This window comes from Aulostomus chinensis, chromosome 14 (genome assembly GCF_037954235.1).
Source record: "Aulostomus chinensis isolate RoL2024-O1b breed Wild chromosome 14, RoL_Achi_v1.0, whole genome shotgun sequence".
Classification (NCBI taxonomy): Eukaryota; Metazoa; Chordata; class Actinopteri; order Syngnathiformes; family Aulostomidae; genus Aulostomus; species Aulostomus chinensis.
In genome coordinates, this window is record NC_141333.1 from 10,572,078 (window position 1) to 10,595,893 (window position 23,816).

The 23,816-nt window shown below is 41.4% G+C and overlaps 1 long non-coding RNA gene across 3 annotated transcripts in view; it reads left to right on the plus strand.

Moving 5' to 3' along the window:
• LOC147249708 (uncharacterized) overlaps positions 1-22,651 on the plus strand; it is a 45,480-nt gene extending 22,829 nt beyond the window's left edge. For 2 of the 3 annotated variants that reach the window (XR_015119237.1, XR_015119239.1), the window contains exons 3-8: positions 4,713-4,827; positions 5,734-5,845; positions 12,367-12,439; positions 13,629-13,728; positions 13,825-13,873; positions 22,383-22,651. This is a non-coding gene — a long non-coding RNA (uncharacterized LOC147249708). The remainder of the gene's footprint in view (positions 1-4,712; positions 4,828-5,733; positions 5,846-12,366; positions 12,440-13,628; positions 13,729-13,824; positions 13,874-22,382) is intronic. The other variant, XR_015119238.1, reaches the window with a different exon arrangement.
• The last annotated feature ends 1,165 nt before the right edge of the window (positions 22,652-23,816 follow it).

Consider the following 23,816-nt stretch of genomic DNA (forward strand, 5'->3'; position numbering starts at 1 on the left):
TTATTAGGATGTGGATTATTTAGCTGTGCAACCACTAACATGCACAGAAAGAACAAGTCCTCTGAGATATTAATTTCATTCTTCTTCGAGCGTTTTGAACCGAAAGACAAATATTTTCATGGAAACGATGCTACGAACGTCCCATCTTCACACTTCCATCTTCAGGTCCCTTTTTTTTTTTTTTTTTTTTTTGACATGCAACCTATATGAAGGAGATCTAACTTGTTTTTAGTACAAATCTGAACCCTCTTTCCCCCCGTCGTCCAGAAGAAATCTCTGAAGCACAGAGGACACAACAACAAGCTGAACAAGCCAGCCGGTTAGGGCACTGGCAGCCTCGCTGAGCATGGCTTAGCTCTGCCTAACGCAGTATTATCAGGACCGACACATTGGTTGGGTACTACACCTGCACCGTTCCCAGCCAGCTCCGGCTTTTACCTCTGCCAGGTAGAGCTCCAGCACCTGGTGATGCTCCTGAACCACTTGGAGGAACAGAGCTGCACACTGAGAAATAGGTTTGATAGCACTGGCAAAAAAAAAAAAGAAGAAGAGATAAATAGCAAGGTGAAGGTTTACAGGGGTGTTACTTACTGTCGAGCTACGGGGGGTGGTGAATACTTGTTTGTTTATGACTTCTGTGAAAGCGCCGTGCGTGTCATTGGCAAAAAGCCTGCCAGACAGATCGATGATGAGTAGTTGCTGCTGCAGCAGTTCGCTAGACATGCCCCAATTTAATTTACCCGCTCCGCCTGAATGAAGTCAGATTTCTGATGCTTTTGCACACAAGATAATAAATAGAACACAATCAGAAAGCTATTATTTAAAAAGGTAATTACATACATCAACGTACTTCTCATTAAGAAGTATAAAAGATTTCAACAAGAAATCCTCAGAGTGGCACGCATGGAGAAATGATAAGTACTGATTAGTGAAGTGATTAGGCAGAAAAGATCGCATTATCTGTTTAGGTTCATGTTCACCTTTTACAGGCAAAAAAATGGAAAGAAAAATCATTGAAAAAGACTGCAGAAGATGCAAAGAAATTCTAATGGGTTTGTGAAAAATCTTGAAATAAAAAAAATGATCAAAAAACTTTGGGTTTCAACCATCTCGTATAAAATTAATGGTCCTCATCTACTTTCCATCTTTATCAAAGTAGCTTTCTAGTAGAATGTGAAGAGAGAGAGAGGGCGAGAGAAACAACTTTGTAAAATGTAGTTTTTAGAGTGAAAAGCAAGCTGCAATACTCCAGTTCATTCTTGTGCTCCAGATGGTTACACCATTTATTCCCCCTAGGTTAGCGCTACACGGAAAAAAAGAAACAACAAACAAAAAGAAAGATGCAAGTGGGATACACAGGGAGCTCAGATTCCCATTTAAAGTATCTATTTTTAGAATCTATGAAACAGATCTGCCTCTTGTGACTGTAAAACACAGCAAGAACATTTTAGAATAGTAACAAATATAGAGAAAGAGTAGGAACACTATCCTACAAACACCCACAATAGAGAGTCACTGGAACTGTAGTGAGAGGATTTTGGAAACCAAATCCAAGCTTTAGCACTTCAATAAAGACATTTCATGAACCCGACTTTTCCTGTAGGCGATGGTCTAATAGCCTGGAGTGCTTTTCCTTTCAGCTGAATGTGCTTGTTCTAACAGGTGCTTAATAATGGAGGGGGAATGCAATGGAAATGGAGATACAAGCCTGAGCCACTGTAAGCAGGTACACGAAACACAATAGGATTAGAGAGTAGATTGATCCTGGCTTTGTGGGCTGCCGTTAGGCCAGATTACCACTGCCACCGTTTCATTGTGTGAAAATTGGACCGAAATTTGTTTTCAATTTGCCAACTGCTTGAATTGCATTTGGACAAGCCTGTTTCTGTGTGTGTGTGTGTGTGTGTGTGTCTGGGTGAGACACAGATGACTGGTGTGGAGAGCAAATATGTAGCGTGCTGTGCACTCTACAATTTCCCAGGATTAACCAGTTTGCCTGAGATAATTGTGTCGCTAGTGACACTAAATCAACTGTATTCACTTGAGAACCCGACATGAAACACTGAGACTTGCTGGGCTGCACCCACCTGAGCACGTTAGCAGACTCCAACTGTGTGAGCAATGCTAAAGGAGTTTCACAAGATGCAGCTGTAACTCTGAACCTTTTCAGCTACAAAAGTCTAGCCTGAATCGATTGTGCACAGAGTAAGAACAAGTCACTGCAGCAGCGCTTCTTTACTGTCACTTCTTTCTGCAACGAAATAAATAGCGCACAATAACGATCTAGCCTATCTGGGATACGTTATTCGAATAGTCCCCCAAGAAATTATAGACATAGACCAGTGGGTGAGTAAATCAGCAGCACATGCAGCGGTCACATTCAGTGCCAATATAGAGTAGTGTGTGCTTTATGAAGTGAAGTGGAAAGATTGGCTGACTTTCATACAGGAAACTGCAGTCTACATCTCAGACCTTAAATTTTTTTCAAACCAAGCCCAGAATCTTTCCCTCACACTGAAGCCAAATAGTGTTAAAATGTTATGCAGTTAAAACAAAATGGAACCATTCTAATGGAAAATGGTATGGTCTTTTCATTGCTTTCTGTGACTATGTCTATCGACAAACTGCCACAGGGGGCGCCGATGTCAAATATTTGAAAATTTAACACAATGTGGCTTTAACTTTGCCTCAGTCATACTAAAATTCTATCCACATTGGGTGAGAGGCGGGGTACACCCTGGACGGGTTTCCAGTCCGTCACAGGGCCATACTAAAATTGCAACAATTTAAAAAAATGCATTTGTTGGGTCTAATTCATGAAATGCATTTATGCACGAATTTGTTTTTACACTCAAAAAGACCTTAACCCTGAATTTAGTCTTACAGACAGGCAGCAAAACCTGATGAGGACTCAATTCCCTGTCCATTTGCAACTGGTTCTCACTCCTATCTCGTCAAATATTGATGCTTGGCCGGTGGCTCTTCTCCTGTCTGGGTGTGCAGGGCTATTTAGAAAGACAGAATACAATGAAATTTAATATATGTCAAGTAAGTGAGACTTGTGTGGACAGATGCATGGCGGTTTGAAACCTGTTTACAGCAAGAAGTTTTACATTTGATGTGTTTTAACCAAAAACGAGGCTTTTCTTCTGAACTGTGGTCTCACTATTATCTCCTATTCCTATTTGAAGTCAGCATGCACATTGGTAACAATTAAGAGGTGCCTGAAGCTATTGTAGTTGGACCTGTAGGACCACTGACCATGCATTTCTCCTGTATGTGATAAGTTTGGCGTGAGACTGTGTTGACGTACGCTGGCTTTATTGCTCTAATGTGCAAGACTCATGTCAGTGAGAAAGCTCAGCATGTGGCACGTATCTATCCAGTTTTTCCCCCATTTGTTATTATTTGAATTGCATTGGACTGTGGTGGCTGTGAATTGGAAATGGGACGGCGGAGCTGAGACCACCTCAGTCTCAGTATTTTAGGCACAGTTCTGCCTGAGTGAGCCAGGCTGATTGGGATGCAGAAGGCTCTCTCCTTTTTCTCTCCTTCTTGCTTTTTCCCTGTGAGTCTTTTTCTGCTCGGCCTGAAACAGACATTCTGATAAAAGGCAAAAGGGGCCAAAAATGTTTGCGAAGGCAGGGCACATACATGGAAACACACAAACGCACTCGCAGAGTACATATGGACTTGTCTGTGCAATGCATACATAAATATGCATTTGCATTTGATTCAATTTTAAACAATCCCAGAATTTCAATACTGTTCCACAGTTTAATTCACCATTGGCGTTTTTAATGTATTCATTCGCCAGATGCTTTTGTCCAAAATGACATAGAAATGATGAATAACCCAAAAGAACACAGTCGATCAAGGAGAAGTCTCAGCTTCACATTCCACAACACTGAAGTACCACAAGGTTACAGGTGCATGAAGTACATAGATAAGGACACAGCCAAATTACAATTTCTAAATAAATAAATGAAAAGGTCTTGCTGAAATTCCATTCCAATATTATGTTACAACAGAAAAATAGGAGCATATCAGGAGGACATTAGGAAATACACCATCCACCGCATGGAGGACAATGTCTTAAGATACTGCAGTAAAAATAACTTAAAGTTGTTGTGAAACCAGGAAAAGGCTTTGGTCTGCTGAGGTGAATCCCACTACTCCAGGTTAAGGCCATAACATAGCCAATGAAATTGCAGATTTAATAAAGTAATGAATTAATGTCATTTTTGGAGGGTTTTGTTTTACCTTCGTTATTTTCAGAAGAGAAAATACATCTCAGTACCATCATCATCACCTTGAGAGAGAAAGACACAAATCGATAGGGTTTGGCAACTAATTGCATCCTATTCCACTGAGTTATGACCAAAATCAGAGGACACTGCGCTAGAAAGGTTTTCATTCATGAACATAAAGATGACGGAAGCATGGTGGTGGATCTTATCGCTATGAGCCAACCAAGCCAAGCCGTGGTCCACACACGTGATAGTGAGAGAGGGGGACGAGGACTGACAGCCACAGCTTTAATACCTCCTGGGAGACTGGCCAGGTGCTCCCAGTATGAATAATTAACCCCGCCTTCCCCCAGTAACCTGCAAGACAGCGGAGATACTAAACAGGAAAACCACGAACAACAACATCAGGCCCTGCATAAGCATGAGGGCTGTCACAATCGCTGAAATCTTTTTCTTATTTAGGATGCAACTTCCTGCACTTGATAACCAACATACAGCTACAAGATCTCAGCCCCTCCCACCGGGAATATCAACAACTCTGAGGATCCTGGTAAAAACCCGGACAACAGGAGACCAGGTAATCCACCATGTTAAGACTTCATTACTTTAGCCACGTTCTAATTGAATAAGTATTTAAAGTACTTGTCTTTTAAAATCCATCAAGAGTTTTACACATTAACACTAAATTATACGATTCCTTGTCAAGTAAAACAAATAGTTAACAGCCACTCTCACTTTGAATCAACGACAAGCTGTTTGTAGCGTTCATTGTTGTTTTCACTTTTTTTTTGGGGGGGGCAACATGGAATTCTTAGATTTTTTAAACCAAAGGAAAAAGAAAGTATGTTTATTTGTAAAGTGTGCATATGCAAGAGGGCCAAATACCGAATCAATAACACACAAGAGCTGCAGCTTTTATCACTCAGTGGCTGGTGATGCCCTGAAATTGCCCTCTGGTTCTCTGTCACACTGTCACTGGCTTGCTGGCTGTTTTCTTGTCTTGCCCTTGAAGCTCAGTATCACTCGCTCCTGTCTTTTGATTGCATGTTTCACTGAACGCTTACTGCAAGCTATAGACACCCAGCTATATAGCCAAAGAATAAAGTGGGATTAAATTGAGTTAAATTCACCGCTGCGCACATGCCATGCTTGCATGCTTTTGTCTGTGACTCGGTGTATAAATTTGCTGTGTTTTTCGGTGATTCTTTTTTTTCTCTCTCTTTTTTTTTAATTGGTCTGGTTTGATACCTGATAAACCCCAAGTGTGACCAAGTCATGTTGAGTTGCTTTTACTCGTCTCTAACAATGGCGATTTTGAAGTTTCTTGCACCACGCATTGTTTTTTTTTTCTTGAGACAAACATACCCAGCCTCTATTTGATCTTTAAGCCGCCGTGTCTACACACTTGTCTGGAGTCAGCGAGGCATACAGTGAAGATTAACCACATATTGTTCTGTTTGTGTCTGTGTATGTCTCTCCACAGCCTGTATGCTGGGGGAGAACAAAACACCATCTGAGCATGTCCAGGATTATCATCATCTCCATAGCAACTGCCTCCTCCACCTCCCTCTCCATGCTCTTCCCTCGCCGTTTGGGTAATCTGTGGCATTCGCTCTGCTGCACCCACTCATTCATCTCTCATCCTTGCCACAAAATCTGAATTCTGAAATTGCAAAAGGAGTAATAAACAAGATTGACTACAGCTGTCCCTATTGATCGCTGCTCCATGTGCTTGCATGATTTGTAACATTGCCTACTGTCCTCCTCCTCCTCCTCCACCAACAACAGAACCTGATGCCCAGGTCACAGAGAGGCAAGGCAGATTTCTATAAGCTTCCTGTTGTCCCAGGGCTGTATGGCTTTAGAAGTGACAAGAAGCATAAACTTACAGTAGAAAAGAGCTGTAAAAACATATAAAAGAAGAGAAAGTCTTAACTAGAGACAATCTTTATATGTACCTGATAGCTAGATGCACTCGAACGTAAAAGGGTTCATCCCACAAGAACTCTGTTTATATTTATCCGATCGACACGAACATGTGAGGAACATTTCATTGTTGTAATAAAACTTTTCCAAAGTTTTATCTTCCTGGTGCCCTAATATGGAAAGAAAGGATTAGTCTACGTGGAGTGAGAAGAAATGAAGTAAATCAAAAATCAAACAAATGAATTCATCTAAAACTTTGCAAAGCATGTTGATAATATAAGTGAGTCTGAACGTGACTCAACTCAGCTGAGTTGGTAGGCTGTTGATGGAAGACCAGCTAAGTGAGCGGCTTTATTAGTTGTTCAGTGCAACACACTGTTCCTGCTCGCTGGGTGGAGTAAATACATTTAGACTATCACTCAACAAGCAGCCGCAGCTATTAGATGTGAGACAAGACACCTCCTCCCTCTCTGAGAATTTAGAAGTTTGCCTCAAATGAAACAATCTGTCTGCATCGAGCATAATTACTGCTTTATCATTTTATTTCTTATTGCCATGCCGCAGCATCTGATGTTTGAAAACCAACGATATACAGATTTCCTCCTCCATCTGAGGTTTCCACCATTCTTATTACCATGTTCACAACTTGTTGGCACCCTGAAAGCTATGTTTGGCTTTAGAAGCACAGCAGCACAGGGAAATAAAGGGAAGGAATTTTGAAAACATGTCAGTGAATTCACTGATATAAGAGGATCAGACATGCAAGAGTGGAATTGGACCCTTAACCGTTCCAAAGGGAATAAAGGGTGAATTATCATTTAATCCCATCGTGGTCAGTAGAAGGAGGAGGATGAGAGAACAGAAGAAGAATTTTGTTTGTGGTACCAAAAGGACAGTGGGGTGGGGGTGGGAATGATTTCAGAGAAAGGATCGTAGCTGGGGGGTGAGGAACATGATGGTGGAGGGGTCATCCCTCCGCTATGAATCAGTCCACAGCAGCAGAGCCGTTCATGCAGAACCGGAAGATGTTCTTCTTTGCTAACATCTCCCAAAGGAGAATCAACTCCATCTTGATATTCATGAAATATCAATTTGAGATGCTGTAAGCTGCAGGACAGCGACAGAGAGGAGGAGCAGGGAAATGTTACTCTTTGGTTCATCAAGCACATGCAACTTGAAATTAAAAATCATTAATTCATTGCCTTTTCCTATTGATGGAAAGAAAATGTAGATCCAGATTGGGAATAAAGAACCAGTCCGAGTTTTCCAAATTGTCTGATTCCGGCAGAGTTGATGCTGTAGATCTGATCGATTCTTTTCAGCGATGCTGGCGTGATTTTTTATTTTTTATTATTGCAGTACAAAACAATGACCTCAACCTACATTAATACATCTCCAAACTTTTCAAAGTGGAACAATTGGCCAGACTTGAAGAGAATTTGAAAAACTTGGCTGCTTATTTAATATGCCGGCATGGATAATACTTTTTTAAAGTAAATTGTAAGGGTGCATAAAAAGTAATACATTTATCTCCAGAGATAAAAATCAATGTTATGCAATGGTTTAAAAGATATATACAGAGAACAGTGTGTGTGTGTGTGTGTGTCTGTGTGTGTGTCTGTGTGTGCGTGCGCCCACAGTGGTGTGTGGGGCCACAGACTGACTCCACAAGGTTCAAACATTGAGAGACGCTTCAAAAAAAATCTGTGGAAAATGAGTTAAAAGGATTACCATTAAGTTTCAAACTATCATGTGCAATGGCACAAAAGCGGATAGTTACGAAGAAAATTCCCTGTGATAATCCACATTTCAATTATCCAGAGTAAACAATTGTAGCAAACAGGATTATTACGCACAATTAAAAAAAAAGAAAAGAAAAGAAAAAGAAAGATGCGATTTCAAAATAAAACAACCAAAACTAAGTAGAAGAGAGAGGATTCTTGAAAGAAAACTGCAGCAATTTTGAGTAAGTTTCAGTACGGAATAGAAGTCAAGGGTACGGAGTGTAATTAGATTGCAGAGAATGAGAGATTTATTAGACACAGAGTGAGCTGAACTGGAATTACGACAGCAGACTGTAATCACTTCATCTGATCTGTAGCAGATGAAAACAGAAGTGGGGTAGTGGCTATAACATCTTGGTATAATCCTGATACAGCAGAGGCCAGGCAGATGGATTGACTAGAGGTCAAGAGGTCAAAACCTACAGGAGGGAGAGAAGTCAGTAGATGAATGATGTGAGATTTTCCTAGGAAAAGATGGAGGTATTGAAACTCGTGTTTTGGCTGCTGTTATGTTACGTCCTTCACGCAGGCACCTGATTGTAGAAGAATGTAGCAGAGCGCCAGATACTTTAAAAATACGAAGTGAAGGTGGGCGCCACAAACCTGATCACCTTAGGGGCTGGACCTGGATGGCAGCAAATGAGGTGCAAGCCAAGGTGATGGCAGCAGGCAGGGACCCAGGGAGTACTCAGGGGCTGAGCGGGGGGATCCAGACCTCCTGGGGGAGGAACAGGCAGCAGAAATATGGACATCATGGGCAGTAATCCAGTCTTAGGGAGCAGAGCCAAATCAGTGGTGGAGCCAGAGGGTGACAGGTTGAATGTCTGGTGTGTAGAAACAAAGGGGTCTACCAGTCAGCTCAAGAGCAGAGCTCTGGGGGTAAAAGATGGGTGGTCACCTGACTGGAGAGCATGACCCATCTCCTCAGAGAGTTTCAGGTTATGACATGGAGCGTTCAGACCAGGACCCCCGGCTCTTCAGCTGTTCTCGCCGTCACTCATGTCTGTGTTCATTACACCTGTTGTGGGATTTCTGCATCTGTTCACAAAGGCAATAGCAACAGGCTAAAACAAATGCCAAACCAATGCAATGCACCAGGATGTCACTCAAATCTAACAGACGTAGTTGCTCCCAACATTCAGGAGAAAAGTTGAGTCAGAGGAAGCCCTGAATCTGTCTGCAAAAGAAGCATCGATAAATGTTCAGAATAGAACAGCCAGCTTTAACACAGCACCTTTTACCACCTGAATGTGTGCTCTTAGTGGTTGACATCATGCAGGATGAGGCAGTGGAAAACTTTTTTTGTGCTTGTTTCATTGAAAATCATATATTTCACTCAGGATTCCTCTGCCATCTTTTACATGAGGCAAATTTATACTTGCGCATTTTTATTCCCCACCAGTAGACGAGAGGCACGCGTGCGCGCGCGCACGCACGCACACACACACACACACACACACACACACACACACACACAGAACACGTCCTTAGCTCTGACAGGACAGCATATAACTTGTTTGGATGCTATTTGGTCAATAAAAGACTTCTGGCCTGAAATGGGATCATAGAATCACCCCTATATTTAAGGACTCCTGTTGAGTGTCATGCACGAGACAAGTTGTTACAGTCTGACTGCTGCACACAAAACCAAAAGATATCTTGTACTGTAGATCATCACTCACTGTCTTCTACATACAAACAGTTGTCATGGGTTTCTTTTTGCAAAGTGGACTCATGTCACAACATTGCTTGGAATAAAAAGTTCAACATGATTCTTTGTAATGCACCGAGATAAGTAGAGAAGTCATGCATCTTGCTGAGTGCAAGCCTGTTTGTTTCATCATTGGGCTGTGGAGATAAAGGAACAGCATGAGATAGCGCGCACGTGTGTGTGTGTGTGTGTGTGTGTGTGTGTGTAATCCACTGCATACTATCTCACTTGTGAACATAAAGCATTCTATAAGAAAAGAGTAAGGCTGTGATAGCCGCAGTCAAATATCGTGGATCTTATTCTTATTTCCTCTATAAAGGGATGCACTGTAAACAATAGAGGGAAGCTCAGTTTGATCAAGGAGCTAAATCCCTTTTCTTCAGAGAAACATCCAGACTTCTGCCGCTGATCTCGCACGACCACAAATATGTCCGAGGAGACAAATGAGAAGAGATGCAGGTGCTGTAGCTGCAAAGTAAATCTTTCACTACCTGGAATGACTTACAGGTCCCTCAACTTGCAGCAGCACTTCCCCATGAATGTCATATCTTCATCAGAGAAATATTCACTGAGGTGAAGAATGTGCCACTTGTGGATAAAGAACAGCTATTTTATACCTGAAAGCGACTTGTTCTCCTTTCTTTTCCTGACACGTTTTTAAAAAAAATTTAAATATCTTTTTCCAGAGGCGAGTAAGTGCGTCTCCACGCCGTGAAATTCCACAAACACTTGAAAAATAGAGCCAATTTCGATATTTTGTCATGGAACCTGTTGCAACTTGGTCGCATTTTTTCACACCTTTAATGGGACCCTTGGCCTGTAGATATCTTACGTGCTTAAATCAAATAATAGCGAAACATGTCATTTGAATATTATGTCTCGATTTAAACCAATTACATCTTCTGTAGCACCACCTAGTGGATGCAGGGAGTAACATTTTGATCACAAAGAACGCATTAATCCACTCCATGCAAAATTCAAATATTATTAGGTTTCACATCCCTCTGACTCTACGGAGCAGTAACACCAAATAAAGTTGGTGGTGGCTGCGAGGCCCCGCTCACCACTGCTTGCGGCTTTAATTGGGACCTGAGCAGAAGAGAAGCGGTGACCCAAAGTTTGTGTTGCCGTCCACTCATGCACCTCATGAACTAATTATTTAACTAGTTTCCTGATTCTCAAAAATGATCAATATACACAAATAGTTTCCTGATCTGCTTTACCAAGAGAGTTTTGGAAACCCTACAGATTAATGGCAATCCCTGTAACACCGGAATTCTTCAACCTAAAGATAGAGAAGCCATGTCCATTTTTTCACTCTCCTGGGCTCCGAGTCAGTATTTGTCAATAATTCAGGACAATAAAAGTTCGTTGTTGGTGACTAGAAGCAAATTAAAGTTGAAGTGAACTGAAGTGGTGACTTTGCACAAGACAAAAGGAGTAAAACAGACACTTTTGGAGACACTTACTGGGTCTCCAAAATGCTTTGTGCCAGCCTGATTGACATTTCTCAACTGCTGATTAGGTGCCAATGGCAGGTTTTTTTCACTTTAATTTTACATTTTCAAGCCCCCACTCATGGTATATTACCATTATTGCTAACTGCGAGACTCCATCAAGCTGTCTGGCACCTGCGGACATGGGTGAAAATTGCTGCAAAATGCTTGTCTATATGTAAATGGACCCAGGTAATTGTTATCTTTTGTGAGTAGAACTTTTCTGATTGACTTCTCTTTTTAGGGTATTCAGATTTTTTTTTCATTTAGCATAATTTGAATTTAATGCCCCATATGCATGGCAAAAAAGGGTCATACAACCTGTTAAAAATGCATATTTGACACTTTATCCTCTGTGTTTATAAGTCGTCTCAATTTCAATGGAGCAGGAAAAACATTGTTTTCTCCGTGAAGATTCATTGCAAACTATTACGGTGCATTTGATACCTACACCTATTTACAATAGTAATAACCCTTCTCCTGTCTTGTGAAACTTTATTGTGATGAAAAGGAGTCTTAAATGTTTCCAGAGGATCTTCTGTTTCTTTGGCAATGTACCTGTGTCCCCATCTGCTCTCACTTAGTTAAGCCACAGCAGAATTCTGGATGTGATATCCACATTTGACGTAATGTTCCACGAAACATGTGATGTTAACAAATGTGAAGTTAATCGTCAGCCCTGGAGTATGACCTCAAATGCGATGGCTGATGTGCAGAAAAATATGCAAAGCAGATCTGAAGGAATTGTGTACAGAAGGTATTATTTCCTCCCAGTCAGGAAAATTGTTGAAACGTTATTTCTCTCAAAAATGTCGCAGTAGTGATTGTTGTGGGTTTACATGAACCAGGTTTGTTTTATTTCTCCTGCTCTCCAAACTCCAGCTACTACCGACCTATGTGAGACTGAAGTGGTTTTACTGTAATCCCTCCGTGTTTGTCTTTTTCTGTCACTCATACACACAAACACACACACACCTCACTCACTGAACCACCATCTCACTATGTGACATGCTTCATGCGCAAGGGGATCCACAGCTGATAAGACGCCCCCCCCCTCCAACACACACACACACACACACACACAAAAACACACCAAAAACTGATTTCAGGTCTCTAAAGCAGAACTGTCCACAGAAGACTCCACAAAGCTGCTATGCATGAGCTGCTGAGCTGTCTCATTGATCTGCCTTTCTTCACAGTCCAGCCTGGGCATTCACTCTTGTTTGCTACGCCTTAGCGAGTCCACTTTGGAAAACATCACCCATGGGAGAGGTGGGGGAAATTTTTTTTTTTTAAACTGTCTCCCATTCTCCAAGAAAATAAACTTTGTCTTCAGACAGCCACTGTAAGCTGTCATGCAGTAATGATATTTAATAACATGGAAATTGTATGCATGCCATGCAAAGTGTCCGTGTGGTGGGGGGAGGAGGGGCATAGTTTGCATATGGCGTCATAGACGAAAGAAGCTAATCTGACACTGATGCTTGCACGAGCAACAATGTGGTGAGGACTTAAGGGAGAGCATGCTCACTCAAGTCCCACAAGGTAGCATGTGTATGATCCCAGATCTGTGCTGACAATATTCATTCAATATGGAATAATATCTGGAACAGATTCCTTTGTTTTGTTTTTAAGATTTTATACAATATTTCAATATTTTATGAATTTATATTCATAGTGTAACGACTTGTCTCTTTGCCCGGTTATTCCTTCCTCCCTCTCTTTGTTTTTACAACGCAGCCCTCATGTAAAACAATTTCACTCATTCACCCTCACCAAAAAAACAAACTACTAACTTTAAATATTTGTTCAGGGCGATCTCACAAAAATTATGTGAAGTGACCACGACCTCTAAACACCGGATTGCATGGTGCCGCCACATAATGTGTTCCATGGAAACAATGCCAATGTAAATCAATTAGGATCCTTTTTCAACAAATTCCCCTGATTCAACAACGTCATGCAACAGTCGGTGGTTACTGTTGGTAAAACACAAGAAAGGCCACATTAGGGAGCTGGTTGGTGTAGCGGTTGGTAGCAACAATCACTGGATTTTGCAGCAGGAGACAGATGTTGAGGCACTATTTAAGTCACGTATATAACACCACATGTCACTTTAACCTTCCAGATGTTCTTTTTCCCCCCAAAAAACTTAACCTTAAGTGTTTTTTTTGTACTCAAGTCTGGGAGATGGGAGTTTAACTCCTGTTTGTGTCCTGGGGTTTTTGGATCCAAATCGAATGGATTCCAATTTAAGTTCTATTGAAAGTGTTTGAGTTTGCATGTCATTTCAACCAGTATTGTATCACCGTGTAACTCAGAATTCAGAAGGTTTTGGTTGTCTTTCATGTATGTCTATGAGTTGGGTTTGATTAGTTGATAGTTAATGTTTTTTTTTGTTAAATGTAGATACTTTGTCATCTGTACTTACATCTGTGAGTTTCTCACTCTTGTCCAACAGCTACATTAACAACAAGGCTGTGACAAAAACCCAAATGTAAAAATATTGGACCATCCAGAAAACTCTCGACACCACTCCAAACTCCCCACTGATCCTGAAGGTGGGTGGTTGGGCGTTTTTTTTTTTTGTTGTTTTTTTTTGTGGTCTCACAATGTTTTCTATGAGCGCATTGAGACCTTTTATTTTTTTGTTGTAGATTCAAGAGTAGATTGCCATAATGGAACAGCTGCATGGTGGGAAAGGAGGTGAGTCATGCCTCGAATGTTTGTGTGTTTAAATATTTGCGGTGGTACGGACAAGCCAGGTCCGACCATTCTTTCGACTTGTTTAAGGTCATTTCCATGAGTCACATGGCCATTCATCAAGTGTCTGATCAAGACTCTACCTTTTACCTCTCGGACAATTCTATACGTTTATCTGGGTCCCGCTAAGCTCTGCTGGTGGCTAAGCGATCGCTGTCACCTCCGACAGCTTGTTATCATTCACTATTCTTACTTATACCTATGAAAACAGTACAATTAGCAGATAATGCTCATAATTATGACCCAGGGGCAAGACATCAGAGCATTTTCGTCATTTATTTTTAGTCTAACCCAAACCACGATCTTCCCTAAACTTAACCAAGCAGGTTTTGCGCATAAACCTAACCAGACCTTAACTACAGCGTTGTCAAAACTATCCGGAAAATACAGCAATTTCTACTGAGAAGGAAAGGAGTGTCCATCTGTGCTAGAAGAGCCACATGCCTGCTTGTGCTCATGGGTTTACAATGTGTTATGTTCATTCCAAAAAAAAAAAATAAAATTTGACTCCCGAGGGATGCAGTAGCTTTGACTCGACTAAAACTGATACCAGACTCAGAGATCTGGTTTAAATCTCCCAGGCGTCAGTATTATCAGTGTCATCAAATAGACAGAATGGGCACTATAGTTGCACTTTGTCAGTAAAAGTTAAAAGGTGAGAAATAGATGTTTGTTCATAAGAAACCCTATCTTATGAGTGTTTTCTTCAAGCCACTGCACTGACTTGGAAATGCATATATGGCTAAATCATATGCACGTTATTTGAAACTATGTACTGCTGAGTGATGGGAGCTGAAGTGTGTCACTGACGCTAACAGCTGTTGTATTTGTCACAAGAGTGCTATGTTCAATGCCCATTAAGGCTCTTGGAGGAGGGTTAGCCTCCAGGCTTTAAGATGTGATAAGGTATTTGCCCAAATGTTTAGACAAAGGTACCATTGGTTCTCCCATCACTAGTCCACTGTCAAGAAGGTTAACAACCACAAGCCCAGACAGTGATTAAACATTTACACAGGACACCCTAACCCCTTCTTTATCAAACGATCTCTCTGATGCAGACCTCCGACTGTTCGGCTCATCTTACGCCTCTTCCAGAATTCCTGTACCCCTCATCATCCTCCCCTTAGCCTCCTTCAACAGTACTCACGGGACCTGTAACCCTCTGGATGCTCTTCATACGTTTTTCATCATCTTCTTGGAATGATAAAGTATGCGTGGATTTTTTTGGACAATATTGGTTGCGGCTGTTACAGCTTTTAAAAACAACATTGCACGCATAAAAACAGGAAACTTCCCCTCCTCCTGGGTTCTGAGCGTCTATAAGCAGACCCGTCTCAGGAAGAAGATGCTTTTGTGGTGGACAAGATGCATGTACAGTTTCGCCAGTTTAATTTTTGTGAACTGACACTTGACTACTGAATTGAAGGAAATAAGAAAATAGAAAGATGAATCAAGAAATCCTCACCAGTAGTAGCCAGTGGAGTGAAGCCGCTCTCCACATGCTGTAATAGTCATTCCCTCAAGACCTTTTCACCTGCTGCCTCCTTCTTCTTCTCCATTGTCTTTAGGCTTTTTTTCTTCTTATTCCATTGTTGCTTTATAGGATCAGTGGAATCAAGCAAAGAGCAGCTAAGGTTCTGTGGCAAATCGTTGCTGCCTAAAGGCACAGGGATAGAAATAGACTGACACTTTATCTGGCCGCTAGCCACTGGCCTTGTATGTACATATATTGTTCTCATATGTTTCTGCTGTTCGTCTCCAGGGAGTTGCTTGATATAAACCTCAGGGTGTCTTTTAAAATTGATATCGGAGAGATCGATACGAACGAGCGTGGTCATCGGGGACGCGGCCGTATTTGGAGCAAACGTGTAAGACTTTGAGTTGAGCTATGCGCAGTCAAGTCACATGACAGGCTCCAGGCAGTGGTCTGGTTTCAATTTCAAATAAATAAATCACAGCTTAATACCTGTCCCTTCACTACATCTGTGACTGGAATACAAGCTTGAGTAAGGGATAAAACCAGAATGTGCACTGCATCACAAGAGATAGAAATATATGGAGGTGGAAGCGGAGAGACAGTAGCTTCAGACAAAAGGCAAGTGCTGGCCGGACCTGTCTCCTACCCAGACCCTCAGCCAGGGATCGGGTTACCCTGATTCAAAGATTGCACAGGCTGACGCGCCAGGATAAAGGATGGGCCAGCCTTGTTGGATGTAACTCAAGCTGGACGCTAGTCTGCAGGTTAATTGGGAGGATTGGGGAGACAGGTGTTCATAGCTTGTCAGGAGACCACAGTACACCTGAGACACTGGTACTGATGGGTCTTGCAGCGTAGCATAAAATTGCTACATTAGATACTATTGTGTTTTCACTCATACGCGCACTTGGAGGCGGTCAAATTTGGCTTAACCGTGCTCACGCGCGTATGAACACGTATCCTGACATTGACGTGGAGCTGGTATTGTCTTACACGCGTATTTAACAGCAGCTAATTCTGGTTTGATGCAGGAGTTTTACTCTCCCTTCACACAGACACAGAACATTCAGTTTGAATTGTCCTGATCTGAAAGGCTAATGTTTTTGGGAGAGGGAGAGCGAGGAGGATTAAGATAAGTCTTTAATTTGCAGCATCTTTCACAACTGTTGTATACACAAGCCTTGGAGATTAGTCTCTGGCAAACAACTGCTCAATTAAGAAGTGAAGATAAAGTTGCTGGGGGAAGGGTCCAAATACTTGCAGAATGCAACAGAAACAAAAAACATGTTGCCACACTTAGTTTGTAAGAGGCGATTAAAGGGTTTCGGAAACTGCTTTCTCTGGTTGGTTCATTACCGACCAAAGAACACACACACACACACACACACACACACACACACACACACACACACACACACACACACACACACACACACACACACACACACACACACACTCATAATTTAGATTTGGGATTAAACCACATGTTTGAGCAACAGCAGATTCTTTGGCCTTTTGCTGGGAACTTTTGAAACTGCCAGGGTTTCTCTTCATCCTCACCTAAATGTAAACACCTGAACAAAGTGGCTGTGAAAGACCACCATGATTCAGACTGGAACGAGTCCATTCAGTCATTGCGGATCATAGGGGCCTCCTGGTGGGTTAAGAGATGATTTCCAGAAATGAAAATAAATAAATAGATCTAGTTTGTTTCTTAAAAGTATCTCTCCAAAAAAAAAAAAAGCATTTGAATCAATATTAATGTGGCTGTTTGTGGACAGAGTTTAATATGTGCATCTTTTGGAGGGCACAATTTCCTGGCACCTTTATTTTGGGGGTCCTTAGCTGAAAAAGTTTTGACTACTACAATGCCTGACTGTTGTCTTCTGCTCTCCAACAAAGTCCAGCCATGTTCTCTCCTTTCTTCCCCCCTCAACCACATGAATCCACTTTTGCACTCCCTGTAATTTCTCTTCTTCTCTTCCCTCCGTCTGGAGTCACGGTAGCTGACTCATGCCAGGTGAAGTTGACAGCAATTAAACCGCTCGTCTAAATTGCCCGGACTTCGGAATCTGTGAGAGAGGAAGGGACTTTTTCCACTATCACTGGCAGCTCCCTCTCCTTTGATGCTTTGCTTTCTCGCTCTCTTTTTCACCCCACTGGTCCCGTATGGGCTTTTTTAAACTTCATAACAGATTTACAGCATGGCAGATTAATTTAACATTACGTTACACTGCAGGAGCTCTCTGGCCTCCTGCCTCTAAACTGAGGGTGGAAAGCAAAAAAAAAAAAAGAAAAAAAGAAGAGAGACAGAAAGTGAGGTGGCCACAGCCCAAAGAGTCTCAACCTACTCAGAAACAAGTGACTCTGTGTTCCTGCGCAGCCAACAATGGAAGCCTCTGCTACACGTTGATAATCCCTGCCGTGTTTTTACGCGCTCATTAACTATGGATTCATAATCGTGTTAAGAGCCTGCTGGGACGCTTCAAAACAGCGAGGAAGGAGGCGTGGCCTTTGTGTAAACAAGCACCTTGCGTTCGTTGCTCCTCTTTTTCAGTGCGAGGCCTCGCCGTGTTGTCACGGTTCTGCCAATGAAGGAATATTGAAGATGGTGATATACGTATTTCAGGTTTACTTCATTCTGCTGGGAACCAGGCAGAGGATGAGGGCGATTTGGATTATGGCTTTACTAAAACAGAAACATATGAATCGAATTTTTAACAGTACGGTGGTTTTCAGATTTGTACTGGTTATAACTTCTGTGGTTGCACCTATTAACTGGCAGCTCATGATCTTCATTTGTTAAATAAAACGAGGCTCCTGAGATATGAATAGCACTATTACTTTTTAATATGCAGCAAAGGTATCACAGCAATCTAATTTTGTCCCGTTTAAAGATAATATCTCAACCAGCCTAATTTTCTATGCTTTGCTTAATCCCTGTTGCCTCTGAGGACTTTTTTTTTTTAACTTGTGAACTTCTTCCAAACACCTCTTTTAGATTCATCATGCTCAGAAATTCTCATTTTCCTCACATCTGATAGGCGGTTGACAGCTATGAGCCTTGTGATGATTGGTTGAGAGAGGCTCTGTTTAACAGGCGATCCGTATGCTCAGTGATGGGTGAGGATTCCATTAGGGGGAAATTAGGGAACTCAAGAATAGGAGTAGCAATAATGGCTGATATAAGAGCTCTAAATCTTCTGGCTCTCAACCCTTATAGCCGCCCAATCCTTCCTGGCTCTACTTCCTCCTCACATCCTCGCTTAGTCTCTTTGAAACTTTGTCAGATAGAAAGAGCACGATCTGTCAGCTTGTTCCTGGTGGAGTCCTGGACATTAGCTGTTGACAAATCAACCAGCTTCTCTCACAGCATCAAAACACACATACACGCACACACGCACGCACACACACGCACACACACACACGCACACACACACACACACACTGTCTAGACTAGGACTCGTTATTGATTTAGCAAAGAGCCTCTGTGCAGATGCTCAAGACTGTTTTCCTTGACTGTTTCTTACAAAAGACAACTGCAAAATGTACACGTTCACATTCAGACATGCATGCGTGCACATAATGCAATTTTTTTTTCTCATGTGAGAAAAATCCATATTAAGGGTTCGTCAGTCTTGTTGACACCCACCCAGGTGCTGCTGTAAGGGGATCAAAAATCTCTTGCCATATGCTTGACTGTTCTAACTTGACAGTTCTTTTCTGCTCCGTTAGTGATGAATGAAATCTTCAATCTGGGATCACATAAAGAAACACAAGCAGTCTGATGATCAGGCCGTTTGGAGTAAACAAGCCCACTTGTCTTAGCTAGTTTGTCTGGCGGTGAACATGAGCACGTCCATTGCACCGGTATATAACCTCAAGTAGATCTTGTATCTTCAACGTCCTACTTCAGGAGCTAATGGATTTACTGAGATTTTTGAGTGGCGTGCTAAAGGTGGTGTGGTAGGGTCAGGTTGAATCCCGATGGGCGTCTGTCATGTGTTGGTTTCTTACCAGCGAGACCCTTTGGTTCAGGTCAGTGAGCCTACAAGTGCTGTAACAAAGCAGTAACACTTAGCAAGAGCAACTCTCTGCGGGTCCCCTTAATGTCATCACATGCATGACATGGCAGACAGAGGAGACCAGACATAAAGACAGCAGCCGTCTCTGTACTGATGAACGGGAGAGAGCAGCCAGTGCTGGCGATCAGAGCATGGACAGATCTGATGTCTTTCTACTACGCATGTTGACTTGTGTTGTTGCTTCAAGGGTTATTTAATCCACCAATGTGACCCGCCGCTGCGCAGCTTTGTGTGTGTTGTTGTACCGTCCATTTACATTTAAATCTACTTTTTTTTTTTTTTTAATAAATGTGATTCTTGCAAAACAGCAACCACAGTACTGCACAGGCGGGGGAATATTTTTTGGTGTAATTTTATGGTGGTTTAAAAAAAGAAAAGAATATTTTTACAGCCTTCTGTACACGGTACATATTCTATTTTGACAGCTTGTCCAAAATTACAGGTTTTAATAGCGCACATTAATGAATAACGACAGTGTTGACGTACAGTATCTCATGACTCCGTTCTGGACAAGCACAGTACAAACTCCAGCTTAGAGGACTTTACCAAAACTAAAGTTTCAAAGATACAATGTTATAGCAATTATATGGAGATAAATGGATGGAGAAATACAAGAAATGTTACTTGTTCTGAACATAATAATTACTCATCAACAATAACTTTGCTGGAAAATAAATCATTCAAAATTATCAACTCAAATGAAGTGGTAAATTGGATTTGTTTTTCCTTTTTTTTTTTAAATATTAAACTTTGGCTCCAACTTTTCAATGCTACTCAGCTCAGTTTCCCAAAGATTCAAGATTAGATGAAACTCTTGCTGCACAAACTGCATTTAGTAGTAAAAAAACAAGTTCAGCAGTGGACGTTTACATGCGTCACGTCACTCTGCTGACGCTCGTGTGTGTTTCAGCGTCACAGGGAGATCTGCACACCAATAATGCAAGTAAATAAACATGCTTGTAGAATTGAAAATAATCATATTTGAGCTCATAAACATGACAATATTTATGAATTTCCTTTGGCCTCAAACAGTAAAGGTATTTTGTTCTATAGCTGGAGCGTATCCTGACCTGAGGGGGAGCGTTTTAATAGTGCCAGACCAGAAACACATTTTAAACCACTGCAAATGCAATTGAGAGGGAAGAATTTGATTAAGAGGGCGGTAAGCGAGTCAGTGTGCTATAACCAGAGGCCTGGCGCTATACGAACAGCTATTGCACAAGTGTAACCAGAGTGAATTTAACACCCGGCATGGGCATTTGGTTAATCCAGTTTTGTCATTTACTCCTTCCTCCTCACATCTTTCAATTATCATTATCATAAAATGAAGTGAGGCCTGAGAAGCTTGACGTGCAGCGAAGTTTTATCCAATTACCCGCTCCAAAGCTTTGTGTTTTCATCTCTATTAAAGATGAATTCTGAAGTTCCTGCAATGTCATTTGAAGCCCTCTTCTCCGCATACAGACTCATCAGTGAAATACTCGGCAGCGATGAGGTTTCTGATTTGACACCAGTGGAGTGGGTCTCAATAACACTACATGAAAGTTTCATGCTATGGTGGTATGACATGAGTGCATCAGGAACACCAAAACTGAACCACAGAATATGCAGTGATGTGCTTATAACGGCATAATAGATTAGCCGTGTGCATGTATAATACTGCTCAAAAGTTAAAGAACACCCACATTTTTCCTGTTTTTTTTTTAATTTATTGAAATTTTGCATAGTTTAATGTCTCAATCTATTTTCATGGTCCAGACAAGCCTCCTCCTCTTATTTAGCCATGTATTTATCCCGCTGCCACTCGACCTGTCAAACCTGCAGCGAGTCTTACAGTTAGAACTGATACTTGCTGACTTGGACACTCTGAAACTGCTCGAAGCCGTCGTCACGCAGCTGTCAGAAAATTGTCTTATCAAAATAATGCTTAAGAGGGTGTAGTAAGAGTCTGCTCCAACGCTGCTTTTACAGAGACAGACACACAGACAGACAGCTTCTAAGTCATCAGTAAAAGCTGAGACTCCGCTAGGAAATGTTTGGATCAACTTTCAAGGCTTCATTTACTTCAACTGCTGCCAAAAAGCTGGATGTTGTTAACCCTGTGTTCATAGAAAAAGGCTCTTATATATCTGTAATTGACATTACTTTTCTTTTTCTTTTGGCAGTATACCGTACAGCACTCTTTTACAACTCTTGCCTTAATAGCATTAAAGGTTATTCACTGAACTTGGAACAGTATAAAATTCAAATGAAAACTGATAATCGTGGATCTAAACTGTTTTCTTTGACTGCAAAAAACACCCAAATATTAAAAAAATCCCAAATGCATTTCAACATACAAGAGGGGGAAAAAAAAACCCTAAATATGATGTGGGCCGGACATATTCTTTTATATTATAATTTTATATTGGATGTCAAAACCATATGAGTATTGTTGGAAGTTGATCTGTTGGCCACGAGTACTTGTATCTTCCAGGAGTTACGTGGCGGCAACCAAGTGATGCATTTTAGTGATTTACAAAATGACTCAAAGGTCTCCACCACATACCGAATAAAGTATTCAAACTTACTCTTAATGCTCGTAATGTGTTTCTGACATTTTTTAGGCTAAAAAAAAAAGACTTTAACTGCATTTCCCTGAAAAATCATTCCTCTATTAAACCAGAATTGGCCTCCAAAATATTTTTTTGATGTCACAAGTTATGCTCGTAGTGAGACCGCTTTGTTAAATAAATCACATTTTTGATAAGCGCAGAATTTTTTTCCTAACTCTTTCATCGATAAATGCGAAAACAGCTTCTGCTGTCAAACTGCATGAACGTGGTTCTGTAGAGTGAATCTCATAGGAACAAGGGAAAAAAAACTTCTTTTTTTTTTTTTTTACCTGCAGGGGAACTTCAAGCAACATGGATAAAAGACAATGAAAACATACCAACAATTCAAGGGGCAGAGGCCAATGATAGCATCCCAATTTAGTCTTGCGCAGTAAGTCGGTAGCTTCATATGAACAATTAGGCAAATTCTAACCTCAGGCATTTTCCTCTCTGCACCTGCTCAAACCTTCAGTTCAAGTCATTGCTAATAAGCATCCCTGATGGTATAACTTATGATAAAAATGCTGCAACGCTGAGCCGGGTTCACGGAGGCCAATCGTTAAGGAGATGAAATCCACTCCTCTGGGAACCAAGGAGAACTAAATTGCTCTTTTAATTCATTAACAAGCAGATGTAGACCATCCATATTCAGCTCCCTACGGGGACTCACCAACCACAGGCAGGGGTTAAAGGGTGTTCTGCAGAGGAAGCCGCCAGTTCACTGACCCGCCACCCATCAGCCTCACTGTGTTGGGAACTATCAATCACATTTCCACAAGCCCCCACAGAAGGCTCATCTTAATTGTAGCTTGGGTCTTCATCAAATATGGATAGAGACTTCCCAGTAATTACTTAAGAAGAGGACAGCTCTGCTCCGTTTGCTGATCAGCCTGTCTGGGCCTGAAGGCGATGAGAGACAATTCCAAAGATGGAAAGATCTCTCACTCCCTTCTTCTGCTTCCTCCATCTCCACCTCCCATCCTGTCTACATCGATCTTATCAGCATGGATGCTCGCTGACAGGAAATCAATCTGAGAGTCTTCCTAATAAAGCCCTTGACTCATTTAAGTTACTCCTCTACGCTCCACGTATTCTGCTGCAGAGTCTTCCCTCCACACGTCGGCGTAGCCGGAAGACCTCCAGAGGGTGTGCCATTGCTTAACCACCCCCCCCCCCAAAAAAAATATTTATTCTTGGTTCAGCATACCTCAGAGTTTAAGTGGATGTGTCAAGACTTACTAGACTTTTGTTTATGAGGCTGCTGTTAATTGGAATTCTTATATCACACCATTCTGTTTAAAACTGTTTACAGGATTTATTGTCCAAAAAAAATATCTTTACATATTTTATTTTACAAAACATGACTGATTTCAACAAGTAGATTAGGCCGAGTAATCCTATTAGGGCAGATGTGTCGAGCTGCTGTTTATATAATGAATCGTGCAAGCTCTGCTTAATTGGTTGCTATGACAACTCTGGGTTTCTACCGAGTGAGCTGACAGTCCAGTTGTTTTAATTAATAGGCTTAATTCATTTAAATTTCTTTTTTTTTAATATACTTTTGTGCATGTTACACACATGAATAATAACTAAATTCTTCATGTAGTGTGATTGGCAGTTTAATGAGCAATACACACAGAAATTCTCTACTGTAGCTTTGCATAAAAGAGGAAATTATATGTAAATTACAAATATCCTGATTTATTGGTTTCTTTGTATTTTTGCATTGA